General features: G+C 44.5%; 1 protein-coding gene across 1 annotated transcript in view; it reads left to right on the forward strand.

Moving 5' to 3' along the window:
* The window catches only part of cttnbp2nlb (CTTNBP2 N-terminal like b), a 130,315-nt gene extending 115,274 nt beyond the window's left edge, over positions 1 to 15,041 (forward strand). The window contains exons 6-8 of the transcript XR_006315474.1: positions 6,220 to 6,289; positions 9,197 to 9,293; positions 13,305 to 15,041. The gene's annotated coding sequence lies outside the window, so the exon portion shown is untranslated. The remainder of the gene's footprint in view (positions 1 to 6,219; positions 6,290 to 9,196; positions 9,294 to 13,304) is intronic.
* Positions 15,042 to 17,405: the final 2,364 nt, after the last annotated feature.

Raw genomic sequence — 17,405 nt, forward strand, 5'->3', positions numbered from 1 at the left:
GGAAAGAGATCAATCTGAGACTGGTACAGTTGAGAACAGAAGCGAGTCAGGCAGGGCAAGCAGGGACAAGGTAGGACTAAAGAATTAAACTGCATTTATTTCAATGCAAGGAGCCTAACAGGGAAGGCAGATGAACTCAGGGCATGGTAAGGAACATGGGATTTGAGCTATAGGGAGGGGCTGATCAGGCTGGGGCTGTTTTCCCTGGAGCATCAGAGGCTGAGGGGTGACCTTATAGAGGTTTACAAAATTATGAGGGGCATGGATAGGGTAAATAGGCAAAGTCTTTCCCTGGGGTCAGGGAGTCCAGAACTAGAGGGCATAGGTTTAGGGTGAGAGGAGAAAGATATAAAAGAGACCTAAGGGGCAACATTTCACACCGGGTGGTACGAGTATGGAATGAGCTGCCAGAGGAAGTGGTGGAGGCTGGTACAATTTCAACATTTAAAAGGTATCTGGATGGATATATGAATAGGAAGGGTTTGGAGGGATATGGGCCGGGTGCTGGCAGGTAGGCCTAGATTGGGTTGGGATATCTAGTCAGCATGGACCAAAGGGTCTGTTTCCATGCTGTACGTCTCTATGACTCTATAACCATATATAGGTTAGGTGCATTAGTCAGGGGTAAATGTTGAGTAATAGGATAAGGGAACGGGTCTGGGGGGGTTACTCTTCGGAGGGTCAGTGTGGACTGGTTGGGCCGAAAGGTCTGTTTCCACACTGTAGGGCTTCTAGGACATCTCATCTCAGACTCTACCAGCCTGTTCAAAGGTTGACCCCAGGATCAGCACAGTACACATAATTTAGAGAGAGACCACAAGGAGGTGATCCTCTCCACTCCATGCTGGTAAATGCCACCATCTTTTCTCTGCTACCTCACACTCAATCTAAATCTAACACTGCATACAACACCCACCAAAGCTCCTGGCCTGCCACTTCCACTATTGCATGCAGTGTCTTCCTTTGCTTGCACTCACCCAACTAACCCCCGCATGTCTTTCTGCACTGCCTACCCACTTACAGCACCTCGCCACCTTTCCACCATCTGCACCGGCCGTGCCAGCCACTTTCATCTCATTCAATGCATCCCTTTGTCTCATGCCAGGAGAAAATAGCCCACCAATTGGACAGAGAGAGCTAAGATGGGTGGTAGGGTGCCCAACATTAGCTCCTTGCCACTCACAAGGAGATAATCTGTCCCTGACTGTTCCTGTGGTGATACTGAGACTGGCAACCAAGCAAGAATCATTGCTGTGATCCTCTCACATTGCTGTCACTGTGAATGTGTCTGCAAACATGCCTGAACTTCTACCCCTTGATATTGACATGTCCCCTGTTTCATCACCAAATAGAATATAATGGCTACAGTATGGAAACAAGCCCTTCGGTCCAGCAAATCTATAAGCCTCTGAAGAGTGTCCCACCCAGACCCATTCCCCTTTACATTTACTTTACATTTACCCCTGACTAATGCGCCTCATCTGCACATCCTTGGACAGTATGGGCAACTCAGTATAGCCAATCCATCTAATCTGCTCAGCTTTGGACTGTGGGAGGAAACCGGAGCACCTGGAAGGAATCCACGCAGAGACTGGGGAGAATGTGTAAAACTCTACATAGACAGTCGCCCAAGGCTGAAATTGAACCTGGACCCCAGGCGCTGTAAAGCAGCAGTGCTAACCACTGAGCCACCGTGCTGCCCCAAAGGAGACATCTGGTGGCATTTGCATGGTCTTGGCAGCCAAAAGTCCAATCCTGCCTCCATCTCTAAAGCAGGAGCTACAGATTTTTCAAAGAATGTTCTGGAACAGCTGCCTGCTGAACAAGCTCAGTAGGCATTCCAGCTAGATTAGAGTCAGGGTCACACTCTGGTGAGCACATCACTGCCACGTCTCCACAGCTGGCAGAGGATGCAACATTCCAGGGCCCTGGCACTCCGAGGAGTACCAGAAACTAGGCACCTGCTCAGCCCCAGGCATGAGAGGACTTGACGATATCAGCCACTAATAACACTATCAAAATACACGGTCAGGTAAAGATGCAATTGCTCTACCAGACCATAGGGCTGCTCTGTCATGAGAAAGACTCAACCAGTGATGGCTTAAACCAAGAGTGACATTGACATTACAGAACTCAATCTTCCTTCACACTACACAATGTTTTATGGTGCAAGGTGTGAAGTGAGTAGCGTAGCTTGGAAGGTGCTTACAACTTTGGCAACTAAGATGAAGCTTTCCAGGCTACCGTAATATTAATTGTGCATTATAGCCATTGGTGGAATTGATTCCTGAGGCTGGATGATGTGACCAGGAGAGCTCAGAGCTAGCGTTAAGACTCCACATAATAGGAGAAAGTGGAGACGGCAGATGCTGGAGATTAGAGTTGAGAAGTGTGGAGCTGGAAAAGTACAGCAGGTCAGGCAGCATCCGAGGAGCAGGAGAATCAACGTTTTAGGCATATGTCCTTCACACAATAGGACAACATCTCAGGTTTACTGACAGCATTCTGTGCTTATAGATGTCTTCTGTCCCTACTGTGTGGGTGTAATAGAGATCTACAGAATAGTAAAAGGCCCTTTGGCCCATCACATCCCTGCTGGTGCCTGACATTGATTGAAAATGGAAACCCCCTCCTGAAATAACTCCAGAGGGCTAGTATCCTATCACCAAGTCACCCTTTAGAAGTGGAGAGTGCTTACTACAGCTCCAGCTCCCTCAGAGCCAGTTTTCAGAATGTGCAGGATGTCTGACGCTCCTGTTCCTATCTATCAGCCAGGGCTCCCTGACTGACCAAGTTAATAGCCCCAATTAGGGAACTCCTGTTCCGTGATGTCCACCTGGCTGATCTTCTTGCAATCACTACACTGCCCTCACAGAATGGAACATTTACCCCATCCACTCCAGAAAGTGGCAGTCATTATCATCTCCATTGCACACTTGCTATTCATCACAATGGGAGTGAACAGCAGTCGCTCCTGATGCAGTGAGTCTCGAGCACAGCCTCTTACCCTTGATGAACATCCAAATGCAGCCCTCCCTATTTACCCACATCAGCATTGAGCTCCCCATGTTCCCAACTAGCCTAGGCTCCCCCTAATCCCCCACTGCCCCTCCCCAGCCTCACCATCTGATCCTCCCTCTCCCCACACTCAGCCCCTGGTTTGCAGGCATATAGGGTCAACATGCCAGATAAGTCTCTGACTATTGATGACACCACCCCCTACTGCATTACCCTTTTCCTTCCCATGTACTTTCATCTCTCCCTTCTCCTATATATTCAGTTGCTCTCTTCCTTGTGCCCCAGCCTGCCCTTTCCAACCCCCACATTGGAATTCCCTAGTTTCCTTGTGCAGCATAAACTCCTCCAACTTGACTTTTTTTGTGGACACATGCCCAGAACAGGCCATGGCCCACGCCTTGAACAACTTGGATGGCTAGTTCTGACTAATGACTGACCAAACCCCTGACTGATCCCTGTTATTGTTCCCTGGCTTGTTTACTGCTAATCCCCAGACTGTGTTTACGTTGGACTCTGAGCTGACTGTAGCTCCCTCCCTCGTAAACTCATCCTGACCACACAAGCAGCTGACTGATGGTGTCTTACTGTGATTTCCTATACTTAGATTAGATTAGATTACTTACAGTGTGGAAACAGGCCCTTCGCCCCAACAAGTCCACACCGCCCCGCCGAAGCGCAACCCACCCATACACCTACATTTACTCCTTACCTAACCCTACGGGCAATTTAGCATTCCCATTCCTCTAAGTGCTGGATAGACCTGCACATCTTTGGACTGTGGGAGGAAACCGGAGCATCCAGAGGAAACCCACGCAGACATGGGGAGAACGTGCAAACTCCACACAGTCAGTCGCCTGAGGAGGGAATTGAACCCGGGTCTCTAGCGCTGTGAGGCAGCAGTGCTAACCACTGTGCCACCGTGCCGCCCACAACATGGAATCAGAAAGCTTGCAACTGGATACACAAAGCACAGTAACAATAAAATACAGGGGACGTGGGAGAACCAGTCATGTCAGGATGGGGTTCCTGATCCACACAAGACAATGTCCAGGGAAAAAGAAGATGAACACCACAGCACAAACCAATCTCTGACAAGACGTGAGGCAGCCACAGTTAGACCTCAGTTCTGTTTAATTCATTGGAGACAGTCCATGGGACCATACTCTGACCCCCTGACTGAAGGCTGTCTTCTTAGACTAGACTGAGGACTAACCCCCTTTAGACTTGGCCATTTGGTTGAAGCACCTGCAGTGTGTCTGCCACGTAAGCTGTTGGCGCTTGGTGTGGGTGTTATGTTGATACCACGTAGTGCTGTACAGCAACATGTCCATCCCCTTGACTGCTCAGCACTGACAACTCTGACCAAGTGCCCAAATTTGCATCTGTGCTAAACAGCAAGGCAGGGCTGAACGATTGTGACCCTTTACACTCTGACTGAGAGGAGACCTAAGTGCAAAAAGGCAAGGTAAGGCACAGAGGCTGTGAATATCCACATATGATTTGGAGGAGCTAGTGTTGGACTGGAGTGGACAAAGTTTAAAAATCACACAACATCAGGTTATAATTCAACAGGTTTATTTGGAAGTGTGATTTTTAACTATCCACGCAGGCACTAAGGGAGAAAACGAGGATCTCCGAAATGCAGCTTGGTCCAAACTAATGAGCTGGGCACCTGTGTACAACGTGCCCTGGCAGCAGCTCTGCAGTGATGGGTGCCAGTGGGCATTCCAAAGTGCAGTGTTGAAGGGCAGACTATAAGTGGATCCGAGGTACCCCAACATAACGCCAAGGTGAGCTTGGTTAGTATCAGATGCCAACATCTGAAAGCGAGGTCAAGGTGGATGTGTGCAGTCTCTCCCAATGAAGCTTACTGCCAGACGTTGGTAACTGGTGTCTAGGACAAAGTTTGGGAAGTGCAGGCTGGAGTCGTGAGCTAACTTCCATGTTGGAAAATGTTGCCATCTAGTTTCTATCCAGCACTTAGAGGATTGGGAAACTACACATCAATGAGGCAATGTGAACTAACAATGAGATGTTATTGCATGCAAAGTGGCTTCTTGCTGCTTCCTAGCAAGAATCTCATTCCTGTTCATCACTTGATTGGGAAATTTTGCTCCCAACATTGAGAGGTTCCTTGCTGCCAGTTGCTCCCAATTTTCACCACCTTCTCATCATGGTCTGGGAAGATTCCAACATTGGGAACAGATTCCAGGTTAAACTCTCATCCCCATTGACAGAAGTCCTGCCTTCCAAATGAAACATTAGACTTTGTCTGCCCCTCATCTAGGTGAACATAAAAGTTCATATTGAACTAGAGAAGAGGGAATTCTTTCTCATTTACTGAGCATTTTTTTTTTAGAAATATTGGTTTTCCCCACATTGGATAAATAGATAATCTGATCATTATCACATTGCTGTACATAAATTAACAGCCATGATTGTCCACTTTACTATAGGGGCCTTTAAAGTGAGCTAATAGGATATCTCAAAATGCTAAAAGTAGTGACAGCTGTTATAAATGTACAAGTTCTTATTTCCCCATCCTGTTCAGGTTTTTGGGTGAACTGCCAACAAGAGGTCTGCTGGTATATACATGAGATGATTGGCCCCCAGATATTATCTCTAGTGCTTTGGAAGAAAAAGCAATTTCCACATTTCTTGCCCAGTCAACTACAAATTCTCCACTGCAAAATCTTACTCACATCACAGTCCTGTCTGGTGTGAGGATCATTGTAGATGAAGAAAACCATTTACTCCCTCTGCTTCACTGTTCCATAGAAATCTTATACTGTCAAAGGAGTTAATTGTTTTTCTTGTATCAATTTCAAACTAATTCCATTATCAGTGCAAGACCCTTATTACTAATATCATTTTGCATGTAGATTGCATTCCTTGCTGTATGTAATATTTTAAAGAAAAATCATTTGTTTGTTCTGAGGAAGTGTCACTGGACCCAAAGTGTTAACTTTATTCTTTCCACAGATGCTGCCAGAGCTGCTGAGCTTTTCCAGCAATTTCTGTTTCTGATTTACAGCATCCACAGTTCTTTCAATTTAATTGATTTGTTTATTTATTAACATTCATGATGTGCAGGTATCACAGGCAAGATTAGCCATTGCACATCCTTAATTACGTTTGAGAAGGGGGTGATGAAACACACTCACTCTATTGTAAAGATATTCTTCCCATTTGTCTCAAAAGGGTATCTGTCCCCAGACTGAGTGACAAAACAACAAGCCACATTTTTGATGGTCTACCCTGCAATTAAAAGGTAAAGTCGCCATAGTCCTACTGCCATAGGGCAACTCTCATTAGAGAGAGAGAGAGGCAACTGGTCAGGGTTAAACCTGAGAATTAAGATGAGTAGTGCTGGAAAAGCACAGCAAGTCAGGTAGCATCTGGGGAGCAGGAAAATTGATGTTTTGAGCAAAAGCCCTTCATCAGGAATTCTGCAGTACCCACTTTTGCCTAGTTGATTTAAACCTGAGCATCACCATCCCTCAGCTGAGGGGGCAAGGTTGAAAAGGGGAATCCTTCATGGGGATCTCAGCTGGTGTAAGAATTGAATGCATGCTATTGGCATCGCAAATCAGCCTTTGAGCCAAATGACCTCCTCCCTCCAATTATGAACAAGCAAAGGAGCCAAAACGAGATAAGTGTATGACTGAACCTTTCTGGTATTTGGTGAGCAATGGGTTTTGTGAGGCAAGCAATTCCTACTGTTGGGTCTTGAAGCTCCAAGTGGTCAGTGTGGCTTAGTCCCAAAATTGACATCTCCCAGCATTAACCTTCAAAGTAAAAATAATCTTTGTCTATCACCTCTGAGAACATGCCATCCTTCAGTGAAGCGGAGGCCAAGTCTTATCATCAGGACTCTGCAACAATGAAACAAGTTCTAAAGATCTGTGATCAGGTTGAGCATTGGATTCTCTTTAGATGCATCATTTTCTTGAAGAAGTTTGTCAACCAACAAGGGCAGGGTTAGTGTTTGCTGTCTGGGAGGAGTTTGCTCAGGTCCTTCCCAGTAATGTCAATGGGGAAGAGGTGGTGAAAACAAGAGATTTTTTTAAAAGCCAAGCTTTGCCTTTCTTCCAAATTTAGAATTTTAAGTGTTTTCAAATTTACAATGATAAACTTTCTGGTCACTGAGTCAGCATAATGTTTAAAGATATTGAGAGTTTAAAAAATACAAAATGGGAGAAAGAAAAAGTCAGACTCATTATTAAAATGGAAGAGTTTTTAATATAGAAATATATTGCATTTATATAGCAACCTTCATGATCTCTGTATGTTCCACAACATTGTGGCAATCTCAGTACTTCTGAAGCTAAGCCACTGTTGTAATTTTAAAAATTGCAGTAGCCCATTTAGGTACAGTAAGATTCCATTACATGATGCAATATCTAAATAATCTACCTTTTAGGAATAGTTGAGGGATAGATAGGATGTACTGGCCTGCTTTTTTTGAAAAGCCAAGGAAGCTTTTACATACACTTGAATGGGTAGATGGATTTAACATCTCATCCTAAAGATGGTTCCCCCCGACAGTGTAGTAGTCCCACTGCTACAAGAGGCTCCAATTCGTTTCAAATCTGTGGAGTGGGGACTTGAACCCAGACTCAGGAGAACAAGTACGGTTCACAGAACAAAGGCTGGCAGCTGATATTTGACGTAGACCTGTTAACCATATGTTAAACTGGTGGACAAAGACATTGTCCATTAGTTTCCTGAGGCTCCTGCATTGAAAATGCAATTTTTCCTCTCTGGCTCCCTCTCTTAAGCATATGCAAGGAGGGTTGTTTGTAAAAAAAAAACACTAGTAGCCTGGGCCTTGCTAACATTCTTTCTTCAAAGAATGTTTTTATTACAGAGTCAAAAACATCATGTACACCATGGTAGTGATTAGTGAGGTCCTATACAAACCAGCTACCTTCCCACGCACAGTACATTCCTCGGCCAGTATAAGTTGTGTTTTGTAGTTTACTCCAAATGGTCTGGTTGGATGCTAAGGCATTGAATCAGTTTATTGGGTTTGGGGAGGAGTCATATTGCCTTTAAATTCTGTCTAAGTGCACACTTAGATTTCCTTTGATTCCCTGGTGGTTACTTTACAGGTACTGTACCACTAATCAACTGAGTCTAAAATAGTTTTAGGTGTAAAACATTATTTCTGTCAGAAATTGCTTTAGGCTTTTTCAGTTAAGAGGGTGTGAGGTACCATGAACCTTTTATTTAAATGCAGGATGGGTAAATTGTGGAATTGGATTCACTTGATGTTTTAATGTTCCACTGTTCTTAGCTGTGCGTCTGTATCACACCATGTGCTTTTCGTTTCTTTCATTATTTCTTTCCAGCCTCCCTTCTTACCCCCTTCTTGCCATTCCTTGTGCATTGACGTGCATAGTGAGTGACGCCACAATTGGGCAACATTGCAGCCACATTATTGTCTGAAACCCGTGCACACTTTCACTTAGGAACAAACACCCAGGCTAATGAAGTCGTGGAGTTATACAGCATGGAAAAACTCCTTTGGTCCAACTCTTAGACAATAAATTATAGATTTAAGGTGAGAGATGAAAGATTTAAAAGGGACCTTAAAAGTGGCAACTTTTTCCTGCAGAAGGTGGTGCGTGTGTGGAATGAGCTGCCTGAGAAAGTGGTAGAGGCTGGTACAATTACAACATTTCAAAGGATTTAGAGGGATATGGGCCAAATGCTGGCAAATGGGACTAGGTTAATTTAGGATACCTGGTCGGCATAGGCAAGTTGGACCGAAGCGTCTGTTTCTGTGCTGTACATCTCTATGACTAGTCATAGCAGGCCTATTGACTAGATATTCTTGATTCAATTATAAGTTCATAAGTTACTGCGTAAAAAATATTCTCCTCTTCTGCCTCTGGATCTTTCGGCTCAACATTCCCATAAACACAAAGGTAGAGCCTATTGTAAAGTGTGGTTTTGAATATGTAACTTTTAAAGATCCACTGTATTGACCCAAATTTGTCCAAATTAACGTATAAATAGTATAATATACCAGGAGCAGTCAATGTTCTTCCTTTCAGACAAAAGTAATCTTAACCTATTGATTTTTGAGATCCACAAACATCATGCTGATAATCCAGGTAGTTTTATAATACTGATTCTGTTGTAATTTTCTTCTCTCCATTTTTTGGAACAGTACTGAAATATCTGTGTGCTATCAGTTCTGTACAACACAGAGCGGAAGAGAGCAAACTAACATTGGACTAAGATGGGCAACATCTTTGACAGATTTGGTAGGAAACATTTTAACACAATTTCTTTTGCCAAGACATTAACTGTCGTATGACTCCCTCTCCTACTCTCCCTCCCTCAGCCTCCTCCTACCTTCCCTTCTCACTCTCCCATTTTACAATGGTCCCTCCCAACCTCTAACAGACACTAGAACATTACAGTGCAGTACAGGCCCTTCGGAGAACTTTCTTCACACAGAAAGCGGTTGAGGCCAAAACATTGAATGTTTTCAAGAGGAGTTAGATTTAGTTATTAGGGATGAAGGGATCAAAGGATCTGGGGAGAATGTGGGAATGGAGGACTGACTTGGATGGTCAAACATGATCTTACTGAATGATGGATCAGGCTCAAAGGGCAGAATGGCCTACACCTGCTCCTATTTTCAATGTTTCTATATCAATGCAGCCTGAGTTCATTTGAAATAATGGCTCACGCATCATTCAAAACACTTCTGCCTATATCCTACCATTCACCCAGACCCATTCATCCACCACTCTCTTGATCCCTGACATACAAAGACTCCCAGTCTAGCAATACCACAATCTTAAAATTCTCATCCTCATATTCAAGACTTTTCCATGATATCTCACCTTTAGTAGTTCTGAAACCACTTCCAGCTCAAAACCTTCTCGGAATTTCCTCTTGTTCAGTCATAATTTTTAACCATTGACTCCTATTCCTTCAACTGCCTCGACAGATTAAATTCCCTACAGTATGGAAACAGGCCATTTGGCCCAACAAGTCCACACCGACCCTCCAAAGAGTAACCACCCAAACCTATTCACCTACTCTATATTTACCCCTGTCTAATGCACCTAACATTATAGGCAATTTAGCATGGCCAATTCATCTGGCCTGCACACCTTTGGATTATGGGAGGAAACCACAGCACTCAGTGGAAACTCACGTAAACACGGGGAGAATGTGCAAACTCCACACAGACCGTCGCCCGAGGCAGGAATCAAACCCAGGTCCCTGGCATTGTGAAGCAGCAGTGCTAACCACTGAGCCACCATGCCACCCACAATAGAAAATGAACCTGAAATTGTTGGCATTCCATGAAGGGGAACATTTTCCCATAATGTGGGAAATTCATACCTCAGACTCTTAACCTAAATATCCCAACAGCCTCTCATACTCAGTGAACTGCCTCAGACAGAAAGCAGCAACCTGAAACAAAAAGGGAAATGCTGATGGCAGTGTACTATTTTCCACAGGGATGTGTGTTTAAAGTGTGTTTCATCAAATATTGTGCTCTGTGTTGTTAGAGTCTACCCTTTCTAATATAATGGCTAGGATCTGCCTGGCATGGTTGGGGAAGCTGATTAGCAACTAATCTTCAAAAGGGAATTGCAAACATAACTGAAGGATTGAAATTTGTGGTGATATGAGGAAAGAGAGTGGGAAGGGGAATTAAAATGGGCGGTGACTGAGAGGTCCGGTCGGCACCTGTGGGCTTAATGCTCGGCAAACCATTCCATAAGTTTACGTTTGATCTCCCTGATGTAGAGAAGGCCACTTTGGGAGCAACGGTTACAGTAAACTAGGTTGGAGGAGAGGCAGGTGGAACCTCTGTCTCACCTGGAAGGACTGTTTGGAGCCCTGGATGGAGGTGAGAGGGGTGGTGTGCCAGCAGGTTTTTGCATCTTTTCCTGTTGCAGGAGAAGGTACCAGGGGGTTTGGGGTGGGGGGGTGGTGTTGGTGGAGAGAGTGGCACAAACCAAGGATTGGTGAAGGGAATGGTCCTTGTGGAAAGCAGAGAGAGGTGAGGAGGGGAAGATGTTTTTAGTGGTGGGGTCTTGAAGTTGGCGGAAGTGTTTAAGGATGATGCAATGAATGTGGAGACTGGTGGGGTGGCAGGTGAAGACAAGGGGGATCTCTGTCGTTATTGCATTGGGAGGGGGGCATTTAGAGCAGTAGAGTGGGGAATGGAGGTGGTGAGGTGGAGAGCTGTCTGGATGACAAAGGGAGGAAAGGTATGTTGAAATAGGGGATACTTGGATCTGAGGAAATGCAGCGGAGGCAGAGGAATTGGAAGAAAGAGATGGAGTTCTTGCAGGACACTGGGCTGGAGAAAGTATATTCCAGGTATTTGTGAAGGGTTTGTAGTAAACACCCATCTGGAGAATGTCACCGGAAATGGAAACGAAGAGATCAAGAAAGTGGAGGGAGGTGTCAGAGAAGGACCAAGTGAATTTTGGGGGGCGGTGGGGGGGGGTTGAAAGTTGTGGGCGATGTCAGTGAACTTCTCCAGTTCAGCCTGGTTGCAGGATGCTGCACCGATGCAGTCATCGATGTAACGGCAGAAGGGTTGGGGCACAGTGCCTGTGTAGGTACTGAATCAGGACTGTTCAACATCGCCAACAAAGAGGCAGGTGTAGCTGGGGCCCATCCAGGTGCCCATGGCCATCCCCTGGATTTGGAGGATATGGGAGGAGTTAAAGGAAAAGTTATTAAGGGTGAGGACTAGTTTGGCGAGGCAGAAGAGGGTATCGGTGGAGGGGGACTGAATGGAAGAGGAAGTGGAGGGCCTGGAGGCCATCCTTTTGGGGTATGGACGCCTATATGGACTGTACGTCCATAGTGAAGATAAAGCGTTGGGGGTCAGGGAACTGGAAGTTGCTAAAGAGATGGAGGGCATGGTTGGTGTTGCGGATGTATTTGGGAAGTGCCTGAACCGAGGGTGAGAGGCTGGAGTCGAAATAGGATGAGATGAGTTTGGTAGGGCAGGAGCATCCCGAGACGATGGGTAGTTGAGTTTGTGGATCTTAGGGAACAGGTAGGACTGGGCAGTACGGGCTGGAGGACTGAGATTAGATGCCTTATCATGATTAGAAACATGAAATGTGCTCTTGTGGAGGTGATTAATAATGTTCAAAGGGATTGTTGGGATAGATGCAGATTAGGCAATTCCCCTTGTGAGGAATGCAGATTAATTATGTCCAGGTTTCAAATTAAGTTCAGGAGTCAAATCAGAAAGGGTTTCACTCAAATGTGAGTGGTAATTTGGAGCCATTCTCCACCAAGCGGCTGTTGAGGCTGGAGCTCAATTGAAATTCTCAAGCCTGTGATTGCTAGGTGTGTATGACATGGGAATGTTAAGTACAGAGTGAAGGTGGGTAATGGATTTGAGGTACAGGTCAGCTAATGATCAAATTAAGGTATGCTTGAATGGTAGCTTTGTTTTCTTCATTCTTCCATGGATATCATTGGCTAACCGAGCATTTGGCACCCTTCATTAGAGCTGAGCAGCATGGGAGGCCATCACAGAGGGCAGTTAGGAGTCAACAGTGGAGACATGTAGGTAAGACAGGGTAAGGATGGCAGATTTCCTATCATTTATGAATCAGATAGGTTGTTTTAACAATTGATTTTCATAGTCACCATTACCAGGATTAATTACAAATTCTAGATTCAGTAACTGACAGTGGAGGGGAGATCACTGGAGGCAATGAGGACACAGACAGTGCAAGTGATTTTGACATGACGGGCCACGATGGGGTCTTGGGCAAAGGGGAGGTAGGATGTGGTGTCACAGTTGGCGTTCAGCCTCTGCAACACAGAGGGCCATTCTCCAGACTACCACCACCCTGCCTTTGTCAGCAGATTTGATGGTGAACCATGGGTTGGAGAAATTGAGGCAACCAATGTCACGTCAGCAGTCAGCAATAAAGATGTCTAGGATGACCAGGTGGATGGGGAAGGTTGGAGGTGGGAGGAGAGGTTCTCAGAGGGAAATTGGGAGTTTTTGTCGAAGAAGAAGACACAGAGGTGGTGGATGAAGAGCTCCATGTCATGACAGGTGCAGAATTTGTTGAGGTGGGAATGGACGGGCATGAACGTTAGCCCTCTACTCATGAAGGACCGTTCAGCAGAGACCAGAATGTGCACAGTTCACCAAGTGTAGTCGAACCGAGATGCACCTATAGTTTGTCCTCATTGAGAAATGATTTTCTGATGAAGTCTCCCTTCTCTTAGTTGTTTAACAAACCTTTCTGTCACATCTCTTCCAGTTGACATTGATACCACCTCCTGTCTGAGTGAAATTATTAGGATTGACTCCGACTCAGAAGATCTAGAAAACCTCTGTATCAGCCCTGAAGGGGCAGGACTTGGCCGAAGGTGCGCAATCCCTTTAATTGTTGATGCAAAGAGGTTGCTGCGTCCAGATAAAAAATATTTTATGGCTTTGGGGGGTATTGCCAAGCGCCCAAGGATAGTGTCCAATAATGGTCCTAGGGTGGTAATGCCTATAAATCGAGGGCTAATTACTACTAGAAGACAGACCACTAAGACCAGTAAACATCCTTTTGTCATCACAACCAGAAACAACACCTCGCATTTATGTAGCAGCTTTGAGAATGTAACGCATCCCAAGGTGCTTGACAGGAGCGTTTTCACACAAAATGTAGCCACTGCTGCTAAAACATTTTGGAAAAATTTCACTAAAAGCCTTGGCTCAAGCATCAATGCAAGTCCTTCAACCATCACAGTACCCAACACGAGGACGTCTATTACTGGAAATGCTGTTACAATGCCAAGAGTAACTCCTGTTCGGAACTCTCTACCTGCCACTCGAAACACACGGCTAATTGCCACCAAGAGACCTGGTGCACCTACCACTAGAAGTCCTTGTGTGACTGCCATGAAAATTCCTAGATCAAAAACCGCTGTAAGAACTTCAACAGCTATGAGGAAGAATCCCAGAATGGTACCCATTAGAAAAACATCAGCGATTCACACTGCAATGCCAAGGAGCACTGCCATTGGTAATCCTTTGATGACAAGCACAAGAGGCCCAAGAAGGATGTCTTTGACTGTCACCAGTAGAAATCCTATCATAGTCACCAACAGTAACCCCTCAGCAACTACAATTAGAAGCCAAAAGAGATTGGGCATTGGAAATAAAAATAATGTTGCTATTAAAATTCCTTGCAATGCTACTGTTCAAAGTTCCAACAAGACCATCACTGAAAAGTCCGACAGTTGTGCTTTTCGAAATCCCAACAGGACCTTCCAACAACTCAACAGGATCCCCATCCAAAATCCCAACAGGACCACCATCCAAAAACCTATCAGGAATACCAGTCGATATCCCAACCAAACTGCCCCTCGTACACCCAACAGGATTGCTGCTGAAGAAGTCAAAATTCTCGCCATTGAACAGGCCAATAAGAGCATGATTCAAAAGACCAAAGAATCGGTCATGAGAAAACATGACAAGGGGGTCATTCCAAACCCAAACGTAATCACGATTAAAAATGCTCATGTTATCAACATTAGCTAAGACCTGTTAAGCTGGTGACATAAAGTATAAGAAAATATTCAATTAGAAGATTTAACACCATAATGAAAAGCTCAATGACACACATTCTATAAGCAATGTATCTATTTTCCTTTTAGCTATTTTTATCCATGTGACTTATCTATTAAATGGAATAAAGTTTAATGTGCCTGCTATGGTTTCAGCTGTTGTTCTTCTCTTAGACCTTTCAGCATGCTTCCTAGCATCTAGTGCATAGAATTGAAATTGGAAGCATCTGCAGAGATCATGAACAATGGGTCATTCATGCACCTCCACCCACCATCCCCTCCCCCACCCCCAGATTTCTTGGAACTAACCTTGGGAGACAAGGAGAAAGGGATAAAAGAAAAGGTTGATTCTATATGAACTTTAAAATCAGTTTGTAGAATGGGGTAGAATTTGAAATTTGGTCTGATTATATTTCGTATTCAGTTTACCATAGTTACAACCTTCCACTGACACCCAGAGGAAATAATGTAGTTTTGTTTCTTTCAAAACCTTGAAACCTCACAAAGTACTTTATAATCAATGACATTTCTTTTCAATTTGTAATTACTGTTAAAATATATGAGAACAGCAGTTATTTTACACACAGCTAGCTCGCTACAATTGGCAATGATCAGGTCATCCAATAGGTATGGTCTGAGGACAGCAATGAAACTATCTTGTCCTCAGCACCGTGAAGCCAGGAGATTTTGATACTTTGTCCTCAACTCTATGAAATGGCCAGCCTTCCATCCAAATCCAGTAGGAAATCTGCTCTCTGAGGGAAGGAGTGGAATTCCAGATAGAAGGAGATCTCTGTATTCAGGTTCAATGGTTGATGGGTGGGTTCTGGAAGGTCATGAGGTTGGGATGGGGAACATGTGCAGATACCGGGCCAGTGGACACTCAATTACAACCCTTTCTGCTGGTCCCTCACAGAGTGTCATGAGAGGTTTGATCTTTCATGGTCTCTTCTTGGCTTGGCTCAGACTTTCATTAGCTTGTTCTCTGGTAACTTGTGGACTTCAAAAAAATATTTGGATCCCTAGCTTCATCTTTAAAGGAACACACCTTGGGACTATGTGTCCAAGCTAATCAGAAGAGCAAGTTACAATTCGAACTTGTGTCAACACAGCAGAAACTCAATGAGTTAATCCCAGTGGTGATTTCAATGCCCTCCCAATCAGCATTGTCCCAAGTGACTACCATGACGTGGATTTGTTTTTCATGGGGTTGGATGAGGGGTACACAGAAGTCTCAGATAGTGCCCTCTCTGCCCTTGTGGGTGGTCACAAAAGATTCTGTAAAGAAAGATTGTGGCATTCTGCTCCAGTTCTGGTTATTAGTTATTTCTGGCATAAGTCCTTCATCAGGAATGATGAAGGGCTTATGCCCGAAACATCGACTCTCCTGCTCCTCGGATGCTGCCTGACCTGCTGTGCTTTTCCAGCGCCACACTTTTCGACTCTGATCTCCAACATCTGCAGAGTCCTCACTTTCTTTCATGAGGATTATTGTGTGCAGTCGAGTTGATTTCTCTGTAAGGGTCAGTGTGGTGCTGGAAAAGCACAGCAGGTCAGGCAGCATCCGAGGAGCTGGAAAATCATTGTTTTGGGCAAAAGCCCTTCATCAGGAATCCTGCCGATTCTCCTGCTCCTCAGATGCTGCCTGACCTGCTGTGCTTTTCCAGCACCACTCTAATCTAGACTCTAATCTCCAGTCCTCACTTTTGCCTAGTTGATTTCTCTGTAATATAGGGGGAGGGAATGGTGGTTTGAAGATTTTAAGAGTCAGAAATGAATTGCAAGGATAGATAGATAAAGCTTTATTCACTGGTGAAAGAGCCTACGACAACAGGAAAGAACCTCAAAATTAGAGCAAGGCAAATTGGGTAAAGGGATTAGAAATACTTCAAACGTTGGGGCAAGTGTCGAACCTACTCCAACAAAAAAAACCAGTAAACTCTAGCCCAATCAATAATTTGTGAATTCAATAGGCAACTCCAGAGACATGGAGTCAGAGCAGACATGCTGAGTTCAGATGTAGATTAGATGTGATCTCACTGCATGACCGAACAGGCTCAAGGGCTCCTAGCTTCTTATAAACCAGTCATTTATTTTGTTGTTTGTGAGAGGTGCAGGGAGAATATATTATGCCGCAGTGAAAATAACTCCTTTGCCTGAGATTCTTGATCAGTCGGGAAATCGAGGATTATGGGGATAAAGCAGGAAAGTAGATGTAAGGAATGTCTGATCAGTCAATATCCTACTGAACGATGGAGCAGATTCGAGGGGCCAAATGGCCTACTCCTGTTCCTATTCCTTATGACCTTAAACTCTTTGGAATGGCCTGAGATGGTGAAAGGCACTATACAAATGCTCAAGTAGAGGCAAGTCCCCATGGATGCTGTCAGTGTGATACAAACATAGGGAATGCTGGAGAAACTCAGCAGGTCTGGCAGCATTTGCGGAGAGAGAAACAGAGTTAAACATTTTGAATCCAGTATGACTTCTTCAGAACAGTCTATAGAAATGCTAGTTTTTTTCTTTCCCACATGATAGCCAGTGCCTGGAGATTTGTAATATAAGAGGTACTGGTGCCTTGAAGGAAAAATGGGGAATATATTACTGTCCTCACTTCCCACCAAGATAAAGTTACACATTCTGGCAGTTAGTTACAAAGTTAGCTTGTTCATTTGTCTACCAGCGCCCTCTGTTGCATGGTGCAAATTGAACAGCCAAGGAAAAAAACTGAGTTTATTGTACAAATTATGGAAAGTAATGATTATGGGATATGTAATTTCACAGAAAGTTACCCAAGTATA

The sequence above is a fragment of the Chiloscyllium plagiosum genome, chromosome 26 (assembly GCF_004010195.1).
Source record: "Chiloscyllium plagiosum isolate BGI_BamShark_2017 chromosome 26, ASM401019v2, whole genome shotgun sequence".
NCBI lineage: Eukaryota > Metazoa > Chordata > Chondrichthyes > Orectolobiformes > Hemiscylliidae > Chiloscyllium > Chiloscyllium plagiosum.